The 20397-nt window shown below is 36.8% G+C and overlaps 1 long non-coding RNA gene across 2 annotated transcripts in view; it reads left to right on the top strand.

The window, feature by feature from the left end:
* LOC138923519 (uncharacterized) overlaps positions 1-20397 on the top strand; it is a 179003-nt gene that overhangs the window by 25474 nt on the left and 133132 nt on the right. Inside the window, exons 2-3 of one of the 2 annotated variants that reach the window (XR_011437211.1) lie at positions 4601-4861; positions 20094-20236. The exons of the other annotated variant lie outside the window; for it this stretch is intronic. This is a non-coding gene — a long non-coding RNA (uncharacterized lncRNA). The remainder of the gene's footprint in view (positions 1-4600; positions 4862-20093; positions 20237-20397) is intronic. 2 annotated transcript variants of the gene reach the window in all.

Here is a 20397-nt window from a genome sequence, read left to right as displayed (position 1 = left end):
GGTTGGGTTCACACATTCTGCTTCGGTGGGCCTGGGGTTTATGGGTTTGAGTCCCAGACATGGACCAACACACCACTCATTGAACCATGCTGTTGTGGCATCCCACATACAAAATAGAGGAGGATTGGCACAGATGTTATCTCAGTGACAATCTTTCTCAAGCAAAAAGAGGAAGATTGGCATAGAGAGTAGCTAAGGGCTGATTTTCTTCACAAACAACAATAACAACAACAACAAAACCTCCCAAAACACAAAAGTCCAGGACCAGATGGCTTCTTTGGAGAATTCTACCTAACACTCAAAGAAGGTTTAATACCTATCCTTCTCAAAGTATTCCAAAAAATTGAGGAAGATGGAACACTTCCTTACACATTCTACAAGGCCAACATCACCCTCATACCAAAGCCAGACAAGGACAACACAATGAAGGAAAATTACAGGTCAATATCGCTGATGAACATAGATACAAAAGTCCTCAACAAAATATTGGCAAATGGAATACAATACATTAAAAAGATCATACACCATCATCAGGTGGGATTTATACCAGGTACACAGGGATGGTTCAGCATCTGTAAATCAATCAATGTGATACACATTAACAAAATAAGGAATGAGAACCACGGGATCACCTCAATAGATGCAGAGAAAGCATTTGACAATATCCAACATCCGTTTATGATAAAAACTCAATAAAATGTGTGTAGAAGGAAAGTACCTCAACATAATAAAGGCCGTATGTGACCCACAACCAACATCATACTCAACAGGGAAAAACTGAAAGCCATCTCTCTGAGCACAGGAACAAGACAAGAGTGCCCACTCTCATTAGTCTTATTCAACACAGTACTGGAGGTTTTGGCGAGAGCAATTAGGCGAGAAAAAGAAATAAAAGGAGTCCAAATAGGCAGTGAAGAAGTCAAACTCTTGCTGTTTGCAGACAACATGATTTAAAAATAATTTTTTCTCCCCAAATCCCCCAGTACATAGTTGTATATTTTAGTCATGGGTCCTTCTAGTTGTGGCATGTGGGATGCCACCTCAGCATGGCCTAATGAGCGATGCCATGTGCAGGCCCAGGATCCAAACCAGTGAAACCCTGGGCTACCCAAGCGGAGCATGTGAACTTAACCTCTCAGCCACAGGGCCAGCCCCCTACAACGTTATTTTATATATATAAAATCCTAAATAATCCGTAAGAAAACTGTTAGAAATAATCAACAATTATAGCAAAGTTGCAGGGTACAAAATCAACTTACAAAAATCAGTTGCATTTCTATACTCTAATAACAAACAGAAAGAGAACTCAAGAATACAATCCCATTTACAATTTCAACAAAAGGAATAAAATACCTAGGAATAAATTTAACCAAGGAGGTGAAAGACCTACACAATGAAAACTATAAGACATTACTGAAAGAAATCTATGATGACATAAATAAATGAAAAGATATTCTATGTACATGGATTGGAAGAATAAACATAGTTAAAATGTCCATACTATCTAAAGCAATCTACAGATTCAGTACAATGCCAATAAGAATCCCAATGATATTCTTCATGGAACTAGAACAAAGAATCCTAAAATTCATTTGGGGCAACAAAAGACCCCGAATAGCTAAAGCAATCCTGAGAAAAAAGAACAAAGCTGGAGGCATCACAATCCCTCACCTCAAAATATATTCCAAAGCCATAGTAATCAAAACAGCATGGTACTGGTACAAAAACAGGCACACAGATCATTGGAACAGAATTGAAAGCCCAGAAATAAAACCACACATCTATGGACAGCTAATCTTTGACAAAGGAGCTAAGAACATACAATGGAGAAAGGAAAATCTCTTCAATAAATGGTGTTGGGGAAACTGGACAGCCACGTGAAAAGAATGAAAGCAGACCATTATCTTTTGCCATATACAAAAATTAACTCAAAATGGATCAAAGACTTGAATGTAAGACCTGAAACCATAAAATTCCTAGAAGAAAATATAGTCAGTACACTCTTTGACATTGGTCTTAGAAGGATCTCTTTGAATACCATGTCTACCCAGACTAGGCAAACAAAAGAAAAAGTAAGCACGTGGGGCTTCATCAGACTAAACAAAAAGGAAACCAGTCAAGGCAAAGGAAATCAGGATCGAAACAAAAAGAGAACCCACCAACTGGGAGAAAATCTTTGCAAATCATATATCTGACAAGAGTTTAATCTCCATGATATATAAAGAACTCACATAACTGGACAACAAAAAAACAAAGAACCTGATTAATCAAATGGGCAGAGGATATAAACAGACATTTTTCCGAAGAAGATATTCAGATGGCCAATAGGCACATGAAAAGATGTTCAACATCACTAATCATCAGGGAAATGCAAATCAAAACTACACTATGATATCACCTCACATTCATTAGAATGGCTATAATCAGCAAAACAAAAAATAGCAAATGTTGGAGAAGTTGTGGAGAAAAGGGAACCCTCATACACTGGTGGTGGGAATGCAAACTGGTGCAGCCACTATGGAAAACAGTATGGAGATTTCTCAAAAAAATTAAAAATAGAAATACCATATGACCCAGCTATCCCACTACTGGGTATTTATCCAAAGAACTTGAAATCAACAACTCAAAAAGACTTATTCACCCATATTTTCACTGCAGCATGATTTGCAACAGCCAAGACTTGGAATCAACCTAAGTGCCTACTGACTGATGACTGGATAAAGAAGATATGGTATATATATATATATATATACACACACACACACACACAATGGAATACTACTCAGCCATAAAAAAGGAGAAAATTGTCCCATTGGCAACACCATCTATGGACCTTGTAGTATGATGTTAAGTGAAATAAGCCAGACAGAGAAAGATAGACATGATATTCTTTCACTAATATGTGGAAGATAAGCAAACACATGGACAAAGAGAACAGTTTAGTGGTTACCAGGGGGAAGGGTGATGGAGGATGGGCACAAGGGGTGAAGGGGCGCATTTATATTGTGACTGACAAATAATAATCTACAACTGAAATTTCACAGTGTTATAAACTATTATGACCTCAATAAAAAAAATCAATAGGTTCAGACACCAAAAGCCCAGGCAACAAAAGCTAAATTAAAGATTGGAACTAGATTAAATGAAAGAGCTTCCACACACTAAAGGAAGCCATATATTGAAAAGACAACCTACTGAATAGGAGAAAATATTTGCCGACCATATCTAATAAGGGGTTAATATCCAAAATATATAAAAAACTCACATAACTCAATATCAAAAAAGCAAATAATCCAATTAAATAATGGGCAAAGGACCTGAATAGACTTTTTCCAAAGAAGGCATCCAAATGGCTAACAGAACATCAAAAGGTGCTCAACATCGCAAATCATCAGGGAAATGCAAATCAAAATTACAGTGAGATTTCACCTCACATCTGTTCAAATGGCTATAAGCGAAACAAATGATAAATGCTTGGGAGGATGTGGAGAAAAGGGAACCCTTATATACTGTTGGTGGGAATGTAAAATGGTACAGCTGTGTGGAAAACAGTATGGAGGTTCCTCAAAAAATAAAAAAATCGTGTTACCATATGATCCAGCAATCTCACTCCTCCTATGTATTTGCAGAAATTGAAATCAGTATCTCAAAGAGATATCTGCACACCCACATTCATTGCAGCGTTATACACAATAGCCAAGATAGGGAAACAGCTAAGTGTTCATTGATGGATGAATGGAAAAAGAAAATGTGGTGTATATATACACATTTGAATATCATTCAGCCACAAAAAAGAAGGAAATCTTGACTTTTACAACAACATGGATGAATCTGGAAAGCATTATGCTAAGTGAAATAAGCCGGACAGAGAAAGACAAATACTGTATGGTCTCACTTATATGTGGAATCTTTAAAAAAGTCAATTTTGTAGAAACAGAGAATAGAATAGTAGTTTCCAGGGGCTGGGTGGGGATAATAGGGTGATATAGGTCAAAGGGTACAAATTTTCAGTTATAAGAAGAGTAAGTCCTGAGGCTCTAACGTCCAGTATGGTGGCTATAGTTAATAATACAGAATTGTAAGATTATTTAGAGATCATGGTCTGTTGTCTCTTTTCCAAAATAATGGCTAGTTGTTTTTTCTCTTTTCCTTTAGATTTCAGCTCCTCCTTTGGGAAATTTTCTAAAGTTTCCCTTACCGCCAATCCAAAATATGTTTCTCTCTCCAATTATTTTCTAAAATACCACCGCATTCTCTTTTCACTTCCAGCAAAAATAAATCCAGCACAATGTATGGTTATTTACACTCACTTCTCATTATTCGAGGTGGCTATGTTCTCTAAAGTCCTCACAAGCACCGAATTAGCAACTACTAAACCATTGCTCCAAAGGGGAAATACAACATTAGGTGCCTGTGAGCTGCCACTGGTCACACATTTTCATCAACTAAGTAATACACAACTTTGTTTTATGTACGTTTCTGTTTACAAACAGCTTATTTAGTATGTGTTGTTGATTCAGTAACACTGAACTCATGGCCAACAGCACTATAATGCAAACCTTAAACAACGCTTATTTAACACTTGTGTTTTCTCCCTCAGGCACATCACGGCTTTCTTGTGCTTAGGAACACTGGGCAGCACTTTGGCACTGTGTTTGGGAGCCATTTTAAACAGTGAAATAACCAATAAAAGCACAAAAATGAGAAAACTGTGGCACTAAATAGACTGTGAAAAGGACACTTGCTTATAGGATGAGTTGAAACAAGAAGGCGAGCCTCGCCGTGTTCCACCTCCGCTGGGAATGTGTCCATTGGGTGACTCACTGCTCTGTATGTGTCTGTGAAAGACCGTGGAAGTGCAGTGAGTATTGATTTTGCTCTTACTAATGTTTTAGCAAGTAGATAGATTTGCAAAAATGAGATCCGTGAATAATGAGGACTGACTGTATTTGTTTATTTACTGACTTGTAGTTTGCCTACTGCACCGCACTGTAAATTCCAGGAGGGCAGAGAATAAAACATCTTTTTCACTGAAACATTACTAGGATTGATGCTAAATGAAATATTAAAGAAGCACCAAAGTTTGGCCTTGGTATTTAGCCAAAATTTAAGATTTGGCTTCAGTTTTGGTCTTGAACTTGCGAAGGCTGAATTCCTAAATGACTGCTTCAGCGACATTTCTGACATCCCTTGCGAATGATGGATCATGATGAAATCAGATAGTTTATCATCAGACACAATCAGCATAGCATTTTCAGTAATGTGAACAAGGTATTTCTTTGGGATTTATTGTTAATTTGAGCATTCACTTTAAATAAGTATACAGTATGTGTTGAACTAAAAATCTCTTTCTGTCCTTTATGTGTTGAAATTCTATCTGTGTTAGAGTAAAACGTATATTTATTGCAAAAGTATAATCTTGCAATAATTGATGATAATTGTGAAAGATGTACATTTTCTATCCAGAATAAGTATTAATAACTTTCAAATAGTTGCATACATAAATATATTTTCAGTATGAATATCAAGAGAAAGTGTGTTAGGTGGATAACTTTATGAAAAATATCCTTTTTGAAGTAACAATTTTTATAAAAATTTAGTATAGCAGAAAAATAAGAGATTAATTTACATCACAATTGTCAATTTGTTGAGTTACATGCTATACTTGTACTTTTTTAAATTGAGATATAATTTACATATAACTCTCTTAGTTTGAGGTGTAAAACATGATTCAACATTTGTATACATTGTGAAGTGATCTCCACAGTAAGTCTAGCTAACATCTATCACCACATATAGTTATAATTTTTTTCTTGTGATGAGAATTTTAAAGATCTACCCTCTTAGAAACTTTTAAAGCTATCCTAGTATTTTAATGATAAATATATGATCTTTAAGAAATCCATTTACTCTATCATTACTTAGTTAACTTTAAGTGATGAGTCATGAGTCTTGGGCATGAGTGTAGAGAAGGAGAGTCACTTCTTTGAGCCTATTGTGTACCATGTTAAGGACCTTGGATTTTATTCTGAAAGCAATAAGGAGTCTTTGAAGGACTTAAACAGAGAGACCTGAACAGATCCACACTTTGTATTGATCACTTTGAGTTTGGTGTGGACAAATTTAATTTGACCAAGATAAGATTCTGGGGTACCAATTATTAGATTATATCATAGTCTGGGTAAGAAATGATGAGAACGGTTGTACCAGAGCCGTGTTTAGTAGCTAAAATTAACATGCTTTAGTCTTTCATTTCACTAAGGATAAATCAAAGATGATCCCAGGTTTCGACTCGTGTGACAAGGTGTATAGTAATTTTATTAATTGGGATTAGATTAAAATTGGAAAATCTGGTTTGTAGCAGTCTGAAGTTTTGAGTTTTGGACTTGTTAAGCTTGAGGTGTTAGTGGATATGTTAGCCAATGGAGATGTTTAGAAGTAAGTTTTATTTGTCAATGTAGAGATTATACAGTGTTCAGAATATAGACACATATAATTAATTATTTAAATAATGAGAGTAGATGAAACAAACAGTAATAATACAACCATAAACAACAGTACGGTGAGGCCACTCTGCAATTTAAGACATAAGCAGAAGGAAAGGCTTCTATGAAGATGATTGAATGAAAACATTCTTCAGAGAAATACGAGAAGAATGATGAGAATATATATCATGAAAGCTCTTAGGGAGAGCAGAGAGTGTGAAGCATCAGAAGGAGCCAGAAGAATAATCAGAAAAGGTTTCATTGGCTTGAGCAATAAGACAGTCATTAGGAATTTTGGAAGGAATGGTTTCTAACAATGGTTTGGAGTAGCGGCAAAAACAAACTTCAGTGGACTGAGATGTGGGCGGGAGATCCAGAAGTGGACATTCCAAACAGAAAGTTCTTATTCGATAAATTTGCCTAAGAGAAATGGAGAGAGTTCCTAAGTCCTTTCATTCTTCTCTCTAATGTTTCTGATATTTATCTTTTTCTCTTTATTTCTTCTGTCACCAGACTATTTTGGTTCCCTTCTAGCCTCAGTTACTCTAGTAAACTGTTATTTGGTTTCTCCAATTTTATTTTCTCCTCTTGGTACCAACTCATTGCTGTCAGATTAATGTTCCTAAAATGGTGCTCTCATCATGTGATCTCTTCAAAAGTCTTGAGTACTTCCTCATCTTCCTCAGAATACAAGTTGGTATGCCATTCAGGATCTTTTAAAATTTGACCCTGATCTACTTTTCCAGTTATCTTTCGATAATGTTCTATATGTAACCTTTAGGCAAGCAAAATTAAATGATTTGCTCAATGCTCCGCAGACATGCTCAGCCTTTTTCTCTCTGTCTTTACTCATGCTAAACTCAATTTTATAACTCAAAATTTTACATGTTCAAATATTACTCCTTTCGTGAAATCTTTCCTGATCTCCATTTCAAGGTTCCTTTGGAGACTGATTTGTACCTCTTGTAGCACATTTACAGTTTTCTCTCTTCTGATGAGTTGTTGGCTCCTTAGGGACAGGGAGCTATATTTGGGTATGTATATATATATGTGTATAAGTGTGCACCCCCCTCACATGGAGCTGTATTTGCACTATATGTGATCCTTCCTTGTGTACTCTACAGTGCATAACCTGTGCTTATTGAAGTGAAAATTAGAGTTAGCTTGAGAAGGAATGTAGAAACAGTAGTGCAAGTGGTGAAAAGGGGAGGGCTGATCTTTGTCTTTCTATCCTGACAAGTATTCCTGTGGATTGAATCTGTTAAGAGGGTGGTGATATTCTAATCACACAAGACAGTTGTATAAAAGTTGTATCTCCTGGAATTTTCTTATATCGTTACATTCTATGAAGATCCTGTTACCAATGTCTGTGCAAAAACATATGTTTGCCTGGGAGAAAGGTAGAAGTTCACATATCTTTGTGGACTCTTCCTTAGAAGTGGCATAACCAGTCCTGCACAGGCATGGCAAAAGCAACATGCAATCTCCACTTCTGGGGTCACATTGGTACTCTGTAATTCCTAGATATGCCTGTGTTTTAACGGTCATTTGTTTCTCCTTCTTCTGGTAACAGTGACTCAGATCCCTCATGGAAATTATCTCTCTTCCACTCTTAGTCCATGTAGGCCTAGCATGGTTGGTGTCAGTCCACCTACCTCTAACTTTGGCCCAGACTTTGCTAACCAGGCCACCACATCTTGTGCATGACCTGGACAATCCCAGAAATTATCTTCAAAACACAAACTTTTTTAAAGCTAAATTTGCTAAGTTTGTGGAATATATACTTGAAGTTGTTTTGTTCTTCTTATCCCACTGTGGGGAGATTCTGTCTTAGAAAAAAAGTTATTACAGAGAAAATCAGAGCACACATGAAGATAGATGGCTAGTGACATCTGAGCAGCTGGACTGTACTTAAACCGAATCTGAATATGAGGCTACAATTAACCTTTTTTATTAGTTTCTGTCACTTGCAACCCCAAGAATCCTAAATAATAATTGTGGCAATGCTACATCTATAAGAATAAAAGTCAGGAAGTCAAGAAAAATTTGTTAATGCCAATTCATCAAAAAAGCAGAATTAATTTAATGGCAGAGGACAAAAAGAACTTTTGGGGTAACCTCAGTGAAGTATCTTAATAACAATAATTTTCTTTAAACTGTACAATAGAACTGAGTTTAAAAGGGAGAGGAATACCTAAGAGATTTAATAATACTAGAGAAAAGCACAGATCTCTCTGTAATTTTTACCTCTGCACAAAGACCTATGTTGTTTATAACAGTATCCATAGCTCTTATCAAAATGCTAGGCAGAGGGTAATCTTTCATTAAATGTTTGATACATGAACACCTGAATGAATGAGGCCTGGGAGTATTGCCAACTACCTAGAAAATTCAGAGGGAAGGAAGGAATTGTTGGAAAGAAACAGAACTCAGAAATTATCCCATATTTTCCGAAAGAGAGAGTGATTATGGTCCCCTACATCATGTGGTATAATTCAAGAACTAAGAGAGGTCACGTGAAAGAAAATTAAACTGCACACTCAGTGGGTTAATTTGTCCCAGGCAATGCTGTTAAATAAATTCTGGAGTAATTTTATGGGGATCTTAGGATGATCGGAAAGGATAGTTTAACATGAATTTATTAGAGGGGAAAGTGGGGTTAATTTAGCCAATTAATTTTTTGTTCTATAATATAATCTAATGAAGGATATGCCTAGGGAAGAAATATGGTAAGACTATATTGGTGTCAAATAAAGACAAATCTGGACTTAGATAAGGAGAGAGTTTATTCAGAAAGGATATTGGAGAACAGTCTTATCCCAGAAATCTGCAAGCACCTCAGAACCAAACAAAAGTCTTTTCTTTTATAGAGAGGAGTGGGCAGGACCAGGAGAAACCTTTAAGGGAACATTGGGCAAGTGAGGTGGAGTGAGCAGACAGCGTGATGGGTTTGGTCTGACAGTAGATGTTTCTCCTGTAAATGAGCTGTTAAGGGGTTGGGGGAATATTTTGCATTTTAGTCCTTGCTCAGGTATAGGGGCAAGTCAAAGTTCACAGACGTGTTGGGAGGAGAGAAGCCTTGACTAAACTTAGGTTAAGACAAGGCAGAAGATAAGGGATGGGCAATTGTGAACGCAAGGTCACCAGCTGGAATGATAGAAAGTAGAAGAAACTTCCTGAATTTTTCCAAATCCAAAGTGACATTTCCAAGGTAAATGTAGAAATCCTATAGAGTAGATCAAAATGAGTTGGCAAGCTGCAACTGAGTGGAAATTTTAAAACCTGTTCAAGTTCAAGAGTCTGAAAGGAGGAGTTGATATGTTTTGGGTGGGGAACTGTGATTGGAAAAATAAAAATGTTTTATATTTATGTCCCAATTAGTCAAGATTTATGAGTAAATTTGTTGCTTAATAATTATATGCCAAGGTGTTGACGGCATGAAAGATGGGAAATAGGGGCCACGATTGAGACACCTAACAGGTAGCCAGTTCCCTAGGCAAGCGAATTAAAGATTAGTGTGTGTGGGGTATTGTGAGTTCCTTTGAAAACCATAGGCAAGATGCTTATTATGCAGTAAGACACCAATACATGTCAAAAAACAGGCAGAATTTCTGGCATGCAAGAATTAAAAAAACAGAACCAGGCCATTAACAAAAGTATTGATGCTCAAGTGAACACCCTGTATTTAGTATATATCCTGCCGGAGTAAACAGTGCTCTGAATTTGTGTGACCTGAACCCACACTGTAAATGAATGATAAAATTCTCATAATAATAATAATAACAATAACAATAATATAAAATAATCAAAACTAATATTTATTGCAAACAATATATATACTAGGTACATTTTAAGCCCTTTACATGTAATATCTTGTTTAAGTTTTACAATTATTCAATGATGTAAGAATTCTTTTTAATCTTAATTTTGCAAAACAAGAAACTGAGAAACAGGTTAAATATTTGGGCAAAGGTCATTCTTGGCTCTTACCTACCATAAGAGTCAGTGGAGGGGGAGGAGATATAGATGGATATTTTACTTTTTTTGTTTCGTGAGAACACTTAAGTTCTCCTCTCTTAGCAAATTTCAGTTATACAATCATCGTTATCAACTATAGTCACCATGTTATACATTAGCTCCTCAGACTTTCTTCACCTTGTAAGTGAAAGTTTATACTTTTTTACCAGCTTCTTCTGTTTACCCCATTCCCCAGCCTCTGGCAAGGACCACTCTACTCTCTATTGGTTCGACTATTTTTTTTAGATTCCATACATGAGTGATACTATGCAGTATTTGTCTTTCCCTGTCTGGCTTATTTCACTTGGCATAATTCCCTCCAGGTTCATTCATGTTGTTGTAAATGACAGGATTTCCTACTTTTTAAAGGCTGAATAATATTCCATTATCTATATCTGTATCTGTATCTATATCATATCTTTATCCATTTATCCATTGACAAACAGGTTTCCATATCTTGGCTGCTGTGATTATGATTGTGACTACGGTGTATATTATTCTCCAATGAACATGGAAATACAGATACTCTTTGAATTAATGATTTCATTTTCCGTTAGATATACAGTCATGTGCCACATAGTGATGATTAACAAGGGACTGCATATACAATGGTGGTCCCATAAGATTAGTACCAAGGAGCTTCCCTCTATGTTTTCTTCTGAGAGTTTTATGGTTTCAGGTCAAATCTTTAATCCATTTTGAGTTGATTTTTATGTGTCATGTACATTTTTCTTCAGATGGCTAATATCTATGATTGAGATATAGCTGAGCCTGTGGGCCTAGGAGATGTTCTTTTACTGTACACTGAATATAGGCTTAATTAGTTTAGTTTATACAACTTTATTTCCCTAATCCAAGTTGCCTTAAAATCTACTCTGTCCTGCCTAAAATGGGGATGCAAATGTGAAACATTTGCAAATGAATTATGACAATCTATTTAGAGACTATGATTCCATAGACCTGAACTAGGCTCAGGAAACTGAATTTTAATAACTGTCAGACAACTGTCTTCTCATACTTACCCTGGGACACCTTGGAGATGCTGCCTGTTCGCTGACTTGATCTGAACTGCTGATGTTACTTACTGAGTGATAGCCAGAGTAATTCTTTTGTCATAGTGTAGGTAAAGTTATAATTGTTCTGTTGGATCACAAGCCATGTCTGGATCACTTGTGGGTAGCCTCAAGCTTGGAAAGGCCAGGACTTAAAGCACATTGTTAAATACGGGCAAATTTGCCCTACTTGTAATCTGGGGTTGGTTTTCATGGATCTGCACTGGGGGAGGGGCATGAATAGAGTTGTGGTTTTTGTACCAGGCTGACTATCAATGTCTAGATCTTCAAGCTGTGTAGGAGGCTACAGTATCAATACACTGATAAAACTCAGGTTTATTCTACTCAGATTATGAAGGACCAGGATCAGGCAGTGGTTTCACCAAGTGCCACAATCAGCAGGTGGTTCTTGACTTGATCTCAGGACAGTGGCTGCCAGCCTTACTTCCTGGATTTAAGCAGCTCTCAGGGTATCAATGATTAGGGGGTAATCAGTTCCTCTTGTTATACAAGTAAGGCAGGGTTTCTGGATAAAGAGGACTGCCCTGGAAGTCTGGTTCTTCTGGAGGGTCCTCATGGTTAACATTCTCCCAATATTTCCAACTTCAACAGTTTCCCCATGGTATTATTTTGAATAAGCTAGTCCTTAACAAGAATTTGTCATCTTACTTTCAGGAAGCAGAAACAAGAATACTGTGCCAGTCATGACTTAACAAAATCTTCTGGCAACTCTTCTTTTTTAGCTCCTTTTAGAATTTTGAAAACAGTAACCTTATCTCTGAAAATATGGCCCTAATATTTGTGGAAAACATTATGTGGTAATTGTTACTAGCTTGGACTTAAACCAGTAAAATAAAAAAGCTATTTATTTTAAATATAATCATTAAGTTTTGCACAAGTGTGGAATAAATATTAGAATGGAAAACCAAGAGCTATAAAACCTGGACATGGAATTGAATGAGTTCCACATTTTCTTTGACTCTAGTTTTTTTTTTTTGGTGAGGAAGATTGTCCCTGAGCTAAAACCTTTTTCCAATCCTTATCTTTTCACTTGAGGAAGATAGGCCCTGGGCTAACATCTGTGCCAATCTTCCTCTTATTTTGCATGTGAGTTACCACCACAGCAAGGCTTGATGAGTGGCATAAGTCTGCACCTGGGATCCGAACCTGCGATCTCTGGGCTGCTGAAGTGGAGTGCACTGAACTTAATCACTATGCAACTGGTCCAGCCTCCCAAATTTTTAACTTACGTTTCTATCGTCTTAAAATATTTCTTCTTTTTTATGTTCATAATATCTTATTAGTAAGCTGAATTTTTCACTTTTAGCATACCTTCCCAAAGCAGGTCCAAATAAGATGTGGTCTCTACTCACTTTATTTTTATAATATCTTAATTGACCAAATAACCTAATTAGGGAAAACAACAAGCCTTAAATTTTAGCTGTTTTTTTTTCCTTTTGATTAATATTGATCTTTCAGACCTAATCCAAAATTTCCGTTGCTTTCTATTAATTTTATTTTCTTTCCTTTCTATTTGAGCTATCATACTCTTGATTTGACTAATTTATTTAATCTCTGGGTGTATTCTGCCCTGACCCTTTATTTTTTAGAAATAGTCAAGTGGTTGAAACTGAGAAAAAAGGGAGAGTAGATAACTTAGGACAATCACTGCTACCTCAGTGTGCACCCCCTACTATTCTGCCTTTGCGTCAAATAATCAAATTATTTCCTTGGCTGGTTCCGCTAGTTTTCGTGGAACCTGTGAATTTGCTCCACACTCCTGATTTATACTGAGAATTAAATCATTACCCATTTTCATCACTGATTATGTCCTCTTGTTGGTGGCAACCTGAGTGCACACGTGGTCTGTTTGTGGAGGCTGCAATAGAGATTTCAGCAGGGAAGGTAAACATTAGCATCTCACTTGGAACTATGGACCTTTCTGGCCAGTACTCTATGTCTCCCATGAAAGTATTTTGAGGAGAAGACCTAATCTTTCCCTGTGATTTTACCTCAAAAGGCCAGGAATGAGCCCTAAATATTAACCCATCAACAGGTATTTAATAAGCACTGAGTACTTACTCATTTCATTCATTCAGCAGCTGCTTACACATTAGGTGCTCAGTATGGCTTGGGGGCTAAGTGTGTAAGCTCTGGTGTCAAGTTGCCTGGGTCCAAATCTCTTCCCTGTCACTTATAATCCATATAACTTGGGGGATTCACATAAACTTGTCTTTGTTCCTTAGAAATATTTCATGAATCATAGGATCAAATATATTTATAGTATCTAGCTCATGGAAGCACTAAAAAAATGTTCCCTATTATATTATGCACTAAACATCTTGCTAGTAAATATGAGGAATCTAGAGTTCCTTCAGAAACTACCCCTACTTCTAGTAGCTTGCAGTTTAAATAGGAAACATACATAGGCAATATGTGTTATCCCGACATGGCTGGCAGCCTTGGTTTGTACTTCTTGCCTATCTTAATGTTTGATTTTGATTTTTGCTGCATCTGTCCTTTCTCTCACCACACACACACACACAAATTCCAAAGGCACTGGCAGTTAATGTAAAGTTTACTAAATTTTCCTTTAGGAGATGGAGAAGAAGGTTACGTGACACATTATAAATTCACTGGTCAGCTATTTGTCCTCTTGCCCATATCTCTCTTTAGCCGTGTAAATGCCAAGTCTTCACTTTCAATTTTTTTCCTTCTGCAATGTGTCTCCAAATTCCCCTTCTATTCCAGGATAATCAGCTTTTGTCCAGCCTGCATAGTCCACTCAGCAAACCAAAATCTATCAATTAGCAAATGTAACCTCATGTGCCACAGGAGTGTCAGTTCATTCAGTGCAGATACAACACAATAAAAGTGCTATATCAAAGGAGTAAGTGCTGTGTGACTTCATAATTGGGAGAGTTTATTTCTCACTAGGGATGCTGAAGGCTTCAGGGAGTAAGTGCCAGTTCAGTTGAAATTAGAAAAATAAGTACAATTTGGATATATAGAAATGGATGGATGAAGGATGGGAAAGGAGAGAAGAGAGACAGGGTATTTAAGATGGAAGGAACTGCACGTGTGTGGGAACAGAGTGAAATGCTGTACTGTATATATAAGGATCAATGTGCAGTTCAGCCAAGCACCACATTACACAATACAAGCTTGCATCGCAGTAGAGAGATAAGGCTACTTAAATAACATAATTCAAGAATATCACAAGGCAGTGAGTGAATGCCCAGTGATGTGGGACAATAAGAGTTCACAGGAGGGAGAGTATGCATGGGCTGGTGTCATCTGACAGGACATGATGGATGTCTTGAGCTAGACTGGAAGGACCACAGAAGGTCAATCTCAAAGACAATGGTTCCCAACACTTTCCCATGAAATGTTAATTCTCTAGATTCTCCACAGAGCAAAGTATTTCCATGGCTATATTAGTTTTCTAGGGCTGCTGTAACAAAGTACCACAAAATTGGATAGATTAAAACAATAGAAATTTATTCTCTCACAGTTCTGGATACTACAAGTCTGAAATCAAGGTACCAGCAGAGCCTTGCTCTCTCCGAAGACTCTAGGAAAGAATTCTCCTGCCTATTTTAGCTTCTGGTGGTTGTCAGCAATCTTTGGCATTTTTTGGTTTGTGTCAGCATACTCTAATCTCTACATCTACCTCTGTCTTCCCATGGTTGTCTTCCCTCTGTATGTGTCTGTCTTTCCGTGGTTGTCTTCCCTCTGTTTGTGTCTATGTCCAAACTTTCATCCTCTTATAAGGACACCAGTCGTTGTATTCGGGCCCACCTTAATCCAGTATGACCTTGTTTAATCTTGATTACATCTGCTGGAGCTGCTATAACAAAATACTATAGACTGGGAGGCCTAGACAACAGAACTTAATTTTCTCACAGTTCTGGAGGCTGGGAAGTCCAAGATCAAGGCTCTGACTGATTCTGTTTCTGGTGAGAGTGCTCTTCCTGGCTTGAACATGGCCTACTTCTCACTGTGCCCTCATATGGTGTAGAGAGAGAGAGACGGAGACAAAGAGAGAGAGAAAGAGAGACAGAGGCACAGAGAAAGAGAAAGCAAGAGAGAGAGAGAAAGAGCTCTCTGGCATCTCTTATAAAGGCTCTTATCTTATTGGATTAGGGCTTGGCCCTTAGAACTTTGTTAAACTTGAATTACTTCCTCACTTCAAATACAGTCATATTGAGGGTTAGGGTTTTAGCATTTGAATTTTTGGAGTATCTACAAGACTATTTCCAATAAGATCAGATTCACGGGGACCAGGGGTTTAGACTTCAATAAATCTTTTTTGGGGACATAATTCAACCCATGACAGTGGCCAAATAGACTTTGGAAACATTGTTTGCTTGTGTTTTAGACATTCACAATGAAAGTTAGCATACTTTAGGTTCTGAAAAGTTATTGGGAAAAACAAAACTTTCATAATATGTTTTTCAAAGGTAATGCCCATAAAATGGCCTGTTTAAATATATATAACATCTACTGAGAAATAAACTCTGGAAAAGCGTGGCCTAGAATATTTCAGAATTGGTAGATTACCTCTTCCTTATACTTGAAACGGCTAATAGATAGCACAAGCTGTGCAATAACTCAGAAGCACAGACATGAGAAAAAGCTGGCATGTGATAGATACAAAACTCCTCCCCCTGAAACTTCTTTGCCATCAATGTCAAGGTCAGTGGAGGGGCAAACTCCCTGACATAGCCCCTTCCCACTAAATTATCACAAATATTCTTTCAAATCACAAGTCACCGTTTTAAAATGTCGGTGTCCCCTCACTTCTACTTCCACATACATATTTTGTTTGTGTAGGTTTTTTGGAGAGTTTGGAAACTGGGGACAGTGACGAAATTTTATGACTGTTTTGACATTGTGCATCTTCGGGACAACGTATGCACAAACAGGAAGCCGGGGAGTGACCAGGAGAACATAGGCTGTAGTTGTGGTGAGAGAACCTTGGAAAGTGTTAGTCTTTCACAGGGTAAGAAATGTAATTCCATCCTATCATTCTAACATTTCCAGAACAAGATCTCGCCAGACATCTGGATTTCAGAAGATGGGCTGGGGGAGGTTGGACTTGATGACTGAAAGAGCTCTTCAAGAGTTATATTTTGTGACTTCATTTTTTTTTGTGTCAGATTGGATCTAAATGCAGAATTACATTTAGAAAATTATTTGGGGTCACATTACAATGATTTTCTTAGTTCAGCTTTCCCCATTTCTTGTAACCATGACCAGAGAGTCATCCTGGTAGCTGCTATACACGTCTGTCATTTTCAAAGAGCCAGGCTCATTCACCTTTGGTTTGTAAGACTAAATGCTTAGCTTTGGCTTCTGTATTACTATCTATAAAGAGCCACTGGTGATTAGTCGAAAAACACAAAGATTTTGAGAGCATAAGTCATTGGTTAAAATCAGGAATAGCTGGATCCAGACACATTCATCCTCCAAAGCAATTAACTACAAAGCCACCTTTTGCATGTGACCAGAGACTAATTCAATTAAGATAGCTGTCTGCTATTATAAATAAAATACTAAATATCTCCCATAGCACTGTATTCTAATGAAAATGCCAGAAACAAGGGAAGTGTTATAGCTAGGTCTTGATCCCAAGCCTTCTCTGAAAAGAGGACAGGGCAAGTGGAAAACTTTGAGGAAGTGACTATTCCAAGTACAAATGGATTTATCATTAATAATTAGAACACACAAATTTGGGAAAGGAGGGCATCTAGGGAGTTATTTAGCTCAATTCTCTAAATTATAGAGATGAGAAAAACTAAAACCCAGAGTGGATAATGAAATCAGTTCACATTTACTGAACACTTGTCTGTGCCAGGCATTGTGCTAAGTGCCCTTCATATTTCATATTTATAGCAACTATGTAAGGTTGCTACAGCTATCCCAATTTTACAGTGGAAAAAATAAAGTTTTAAATTTTCTGTAGATTGCACAGCTAGTAAGAGTTAAAGCACAAGCTCAAACCCAATTTTTCTTCTTTCAAATCTTCTTCACCTATTTTAAGATGAAATATTCTGCCCCATGCTTAAACAAGCACCTCCATCTTCTGACTTCTAGGGTAACATTTTTCCTTGTCTTGCTGCACTATTTGAAGATTGTTATGCTAAATTATTGATCCAAATCAATCAACTGAACCATCTACTTCATGGATCAAATAAAATGGTATATAAAGAAAAATACATCAGCATTTGACCAGTACCACACAAACAGCATTGTTTTTTGTTTTTTTTTTTTGAGGAAAATTAGCCCTGAGCTAACATCTGCCACCAATCCTCCTCTTTTTGCTGAGAAAGATGGGCCCCGAACTAACATCTATGCCGATCTTACTCTATATGTGGGACCCCTGCCTCGGCGTGGCTTGATAAATGGTGTGTAGGTCTGTGCCAAGGATCCAAACCTGTGCACTCAGGCTGCCGAAGAGGAATGCATGAACTTAACTGCTGTGCCACCAGGCTGGGGCCACAAGCAGCATTTTTAAAGAGAGGAAATCCTGAATGCACGATGAACAGCTACGTATTAGAGAGAAAAGCATGCATGACTTCTCCCATGTGATGTTATCAGATGTTATGCTAAAGCACCTGTGTTTTCCAATGTGGCCTAGGAACGACAGATGGGTTAAGTTAGTAAATACCTATTCTCTAAAACCTTTTTTGGCAGATACTGACCTAGCACATTATTCAAGCTTTTATGCATAGTGCTCAATAGCAAAACATTATGTGCACAAATTTACACAAAAACTTTTACCTGTTACTGAGTTAATACTTGATATTTATGTCCAGAATAGTAATTGATGGTCCTATTGTGCCTACAGGGCTGTAATTCACTTTAGAGTTTTCTGCTGATGTTACACATTGCAAGAATATTATCTGAGTGCTTTATTACTAGTTTCAAAATCCTAAGGCTAGGCTAAATTTAAAGTTCTGGAGTATTCACTTTATGGACATATTTTGTTTCCCCAAATTAGAGAAGAAAGATGGCTTATAACATACTTAGAAATTATCATCCAATTATTTAGATATTTGTAGAATAAAGACAGTATGATGCTTAGTCTTATGTGTCAACTTGGCTGGGCTATAGTACATGGTTGTTTAATCAAACACTAATTTCAGAGATGTGATTAACATCTTCAATCACTAGCTTTTAAGTAAAGAAGATAATATATATAATATATAATTACATATTTTATATATGTAATATTTTATATATAATAATTGAATAATATTATATATTATATATAATATATATTATATATATCACACATACAAATATATAAATACATATAGAAAAAACAGCTTCTAAAACTTATATGCCAACTTTCGGGTTTCTGTGACGAAGACAATTATCCTTTTGTTTGAAAGGTTATTAGCTACAACTCTTGTAGTTGAAAATAGAGGAAACCAAATTAAAAAATGAGAAATTGTTGGCTCCTGCCACTGGGAAGTGTAGTGACACAATTAAGCCTTGCAGGCCCGTGAAACTAGGTGAAGGGTGAGCCGGGACTCTCACTCCACTGACAACTGTGCTTCTCCGTGTATATTCCGTCTACTTTGTCACCCTACAGCTCAGCTTCATCCACATGGTGGGGAGTGCTACATCAAGAATTCTTGAGCATGAAACCTCACAGCTTCCAGCCTCACTGAGTCCCTTTCCTCATTTCTATTAGTAAAACCTTGATGAAAGACTTCATTGCTCAACTTTAATCGGGTGCCATTCCCAGGACCCTTCAAATGTGGCCAGAAGTGGGGCTATAAGCTTTTTGCAATTGTTTTTGAAATAGAGATTGGATAAGGGATGATACTTGGCTGACAGTACCAGAGGATTCTTGAACCAAAATAAGAATTGGCTGATTTTGTCTTGAATTTGTATATAGTAGTTCATAGATTGAACTTTATTTCTTTTATGAACAAGAGAAATGGTACTAATCAAATGATAGCTGAATATGAATCAAGTATGAACTACTTAATTGAGTGAATAATTTTATATTAGGAAATAAATGATTAAAGAGACTTGGAGTTTTATGTAGGTAGATGGACAATAAACTTGTATACCAAATATGTCAACTGGCAGGGCAGGAGTGTCAGCTTTGGCCTGTGCATGCAGGTTAATAAGATAGAATAATCAGTGAATTAGGGATCAAAAAACTTGAATCAGATTTGCTCTTAGAGTTGAGTAATCCTGATCAAATACAATAGCACTTTATTTATGTTTTCTTAAAATAAAAAGGTTCTAGAAAAATGTCCCTCTAAAATTTTGATTTGATTACTCAAAATATAAAGATCATTATCCCTGGTTAGAGAAGTTACAAGTGGGCTAAATATAGTTATTCTAACCAAAAGGAGATTCTCAGTATAGTATACCTCAATTGAAGAAATTGTGACTTGAACTATATATTTCATTTGTACACTGCTGGCTAGATGAAGAGAGAAAGTATCTTCTTTCCTTTCAATCCTTTTGGCCGTTTCCTAATCTGTCTTTTTTCTTTGGAACATCTTTTTAGAGGTGCCCTTCATTATGGCTCAACATTGCTCACTCTACTCTGCCTCCTAAGCCATTACTTCTCTTTATACCTATAATTAAAAGTAGACACAGTTTCAAGAATGAAGTCAAGTTGAATTCTTCAGAGAACTCAAGACAAATAAGGTAAGGAAGGTGCCAACTGAATTTGGATTTTCATGTGCTATTTTCTTTGCCACAAATACAACTTACTTTCTTATATGCCTAACAAATTTCTACTCATCTCCCAAGATTATGGTCAGGCATCAACTCCTTTTTACAATTTAATTATTTTTGGATGCACTTAT

Source organism: Equus caballus, chromosome 1 (genome assembly GCF_041296265.1).
Source record: "Equus caballus isolate H_3958 breed thoroughbred chromosome 1, TB-T2T, whole genome shotgun sequence".
Lineage (NCBI taxonomy): Eukaryota > Metazoa > Chordata > Mammalia > Perissodactyla > Equidae > Equus > Equus caballus.
The sequence above is the reverse complement of the archived record's forward strand: the minus strand, read 5'-3'. Positions and strand labels throughout refer to the sequence as shown.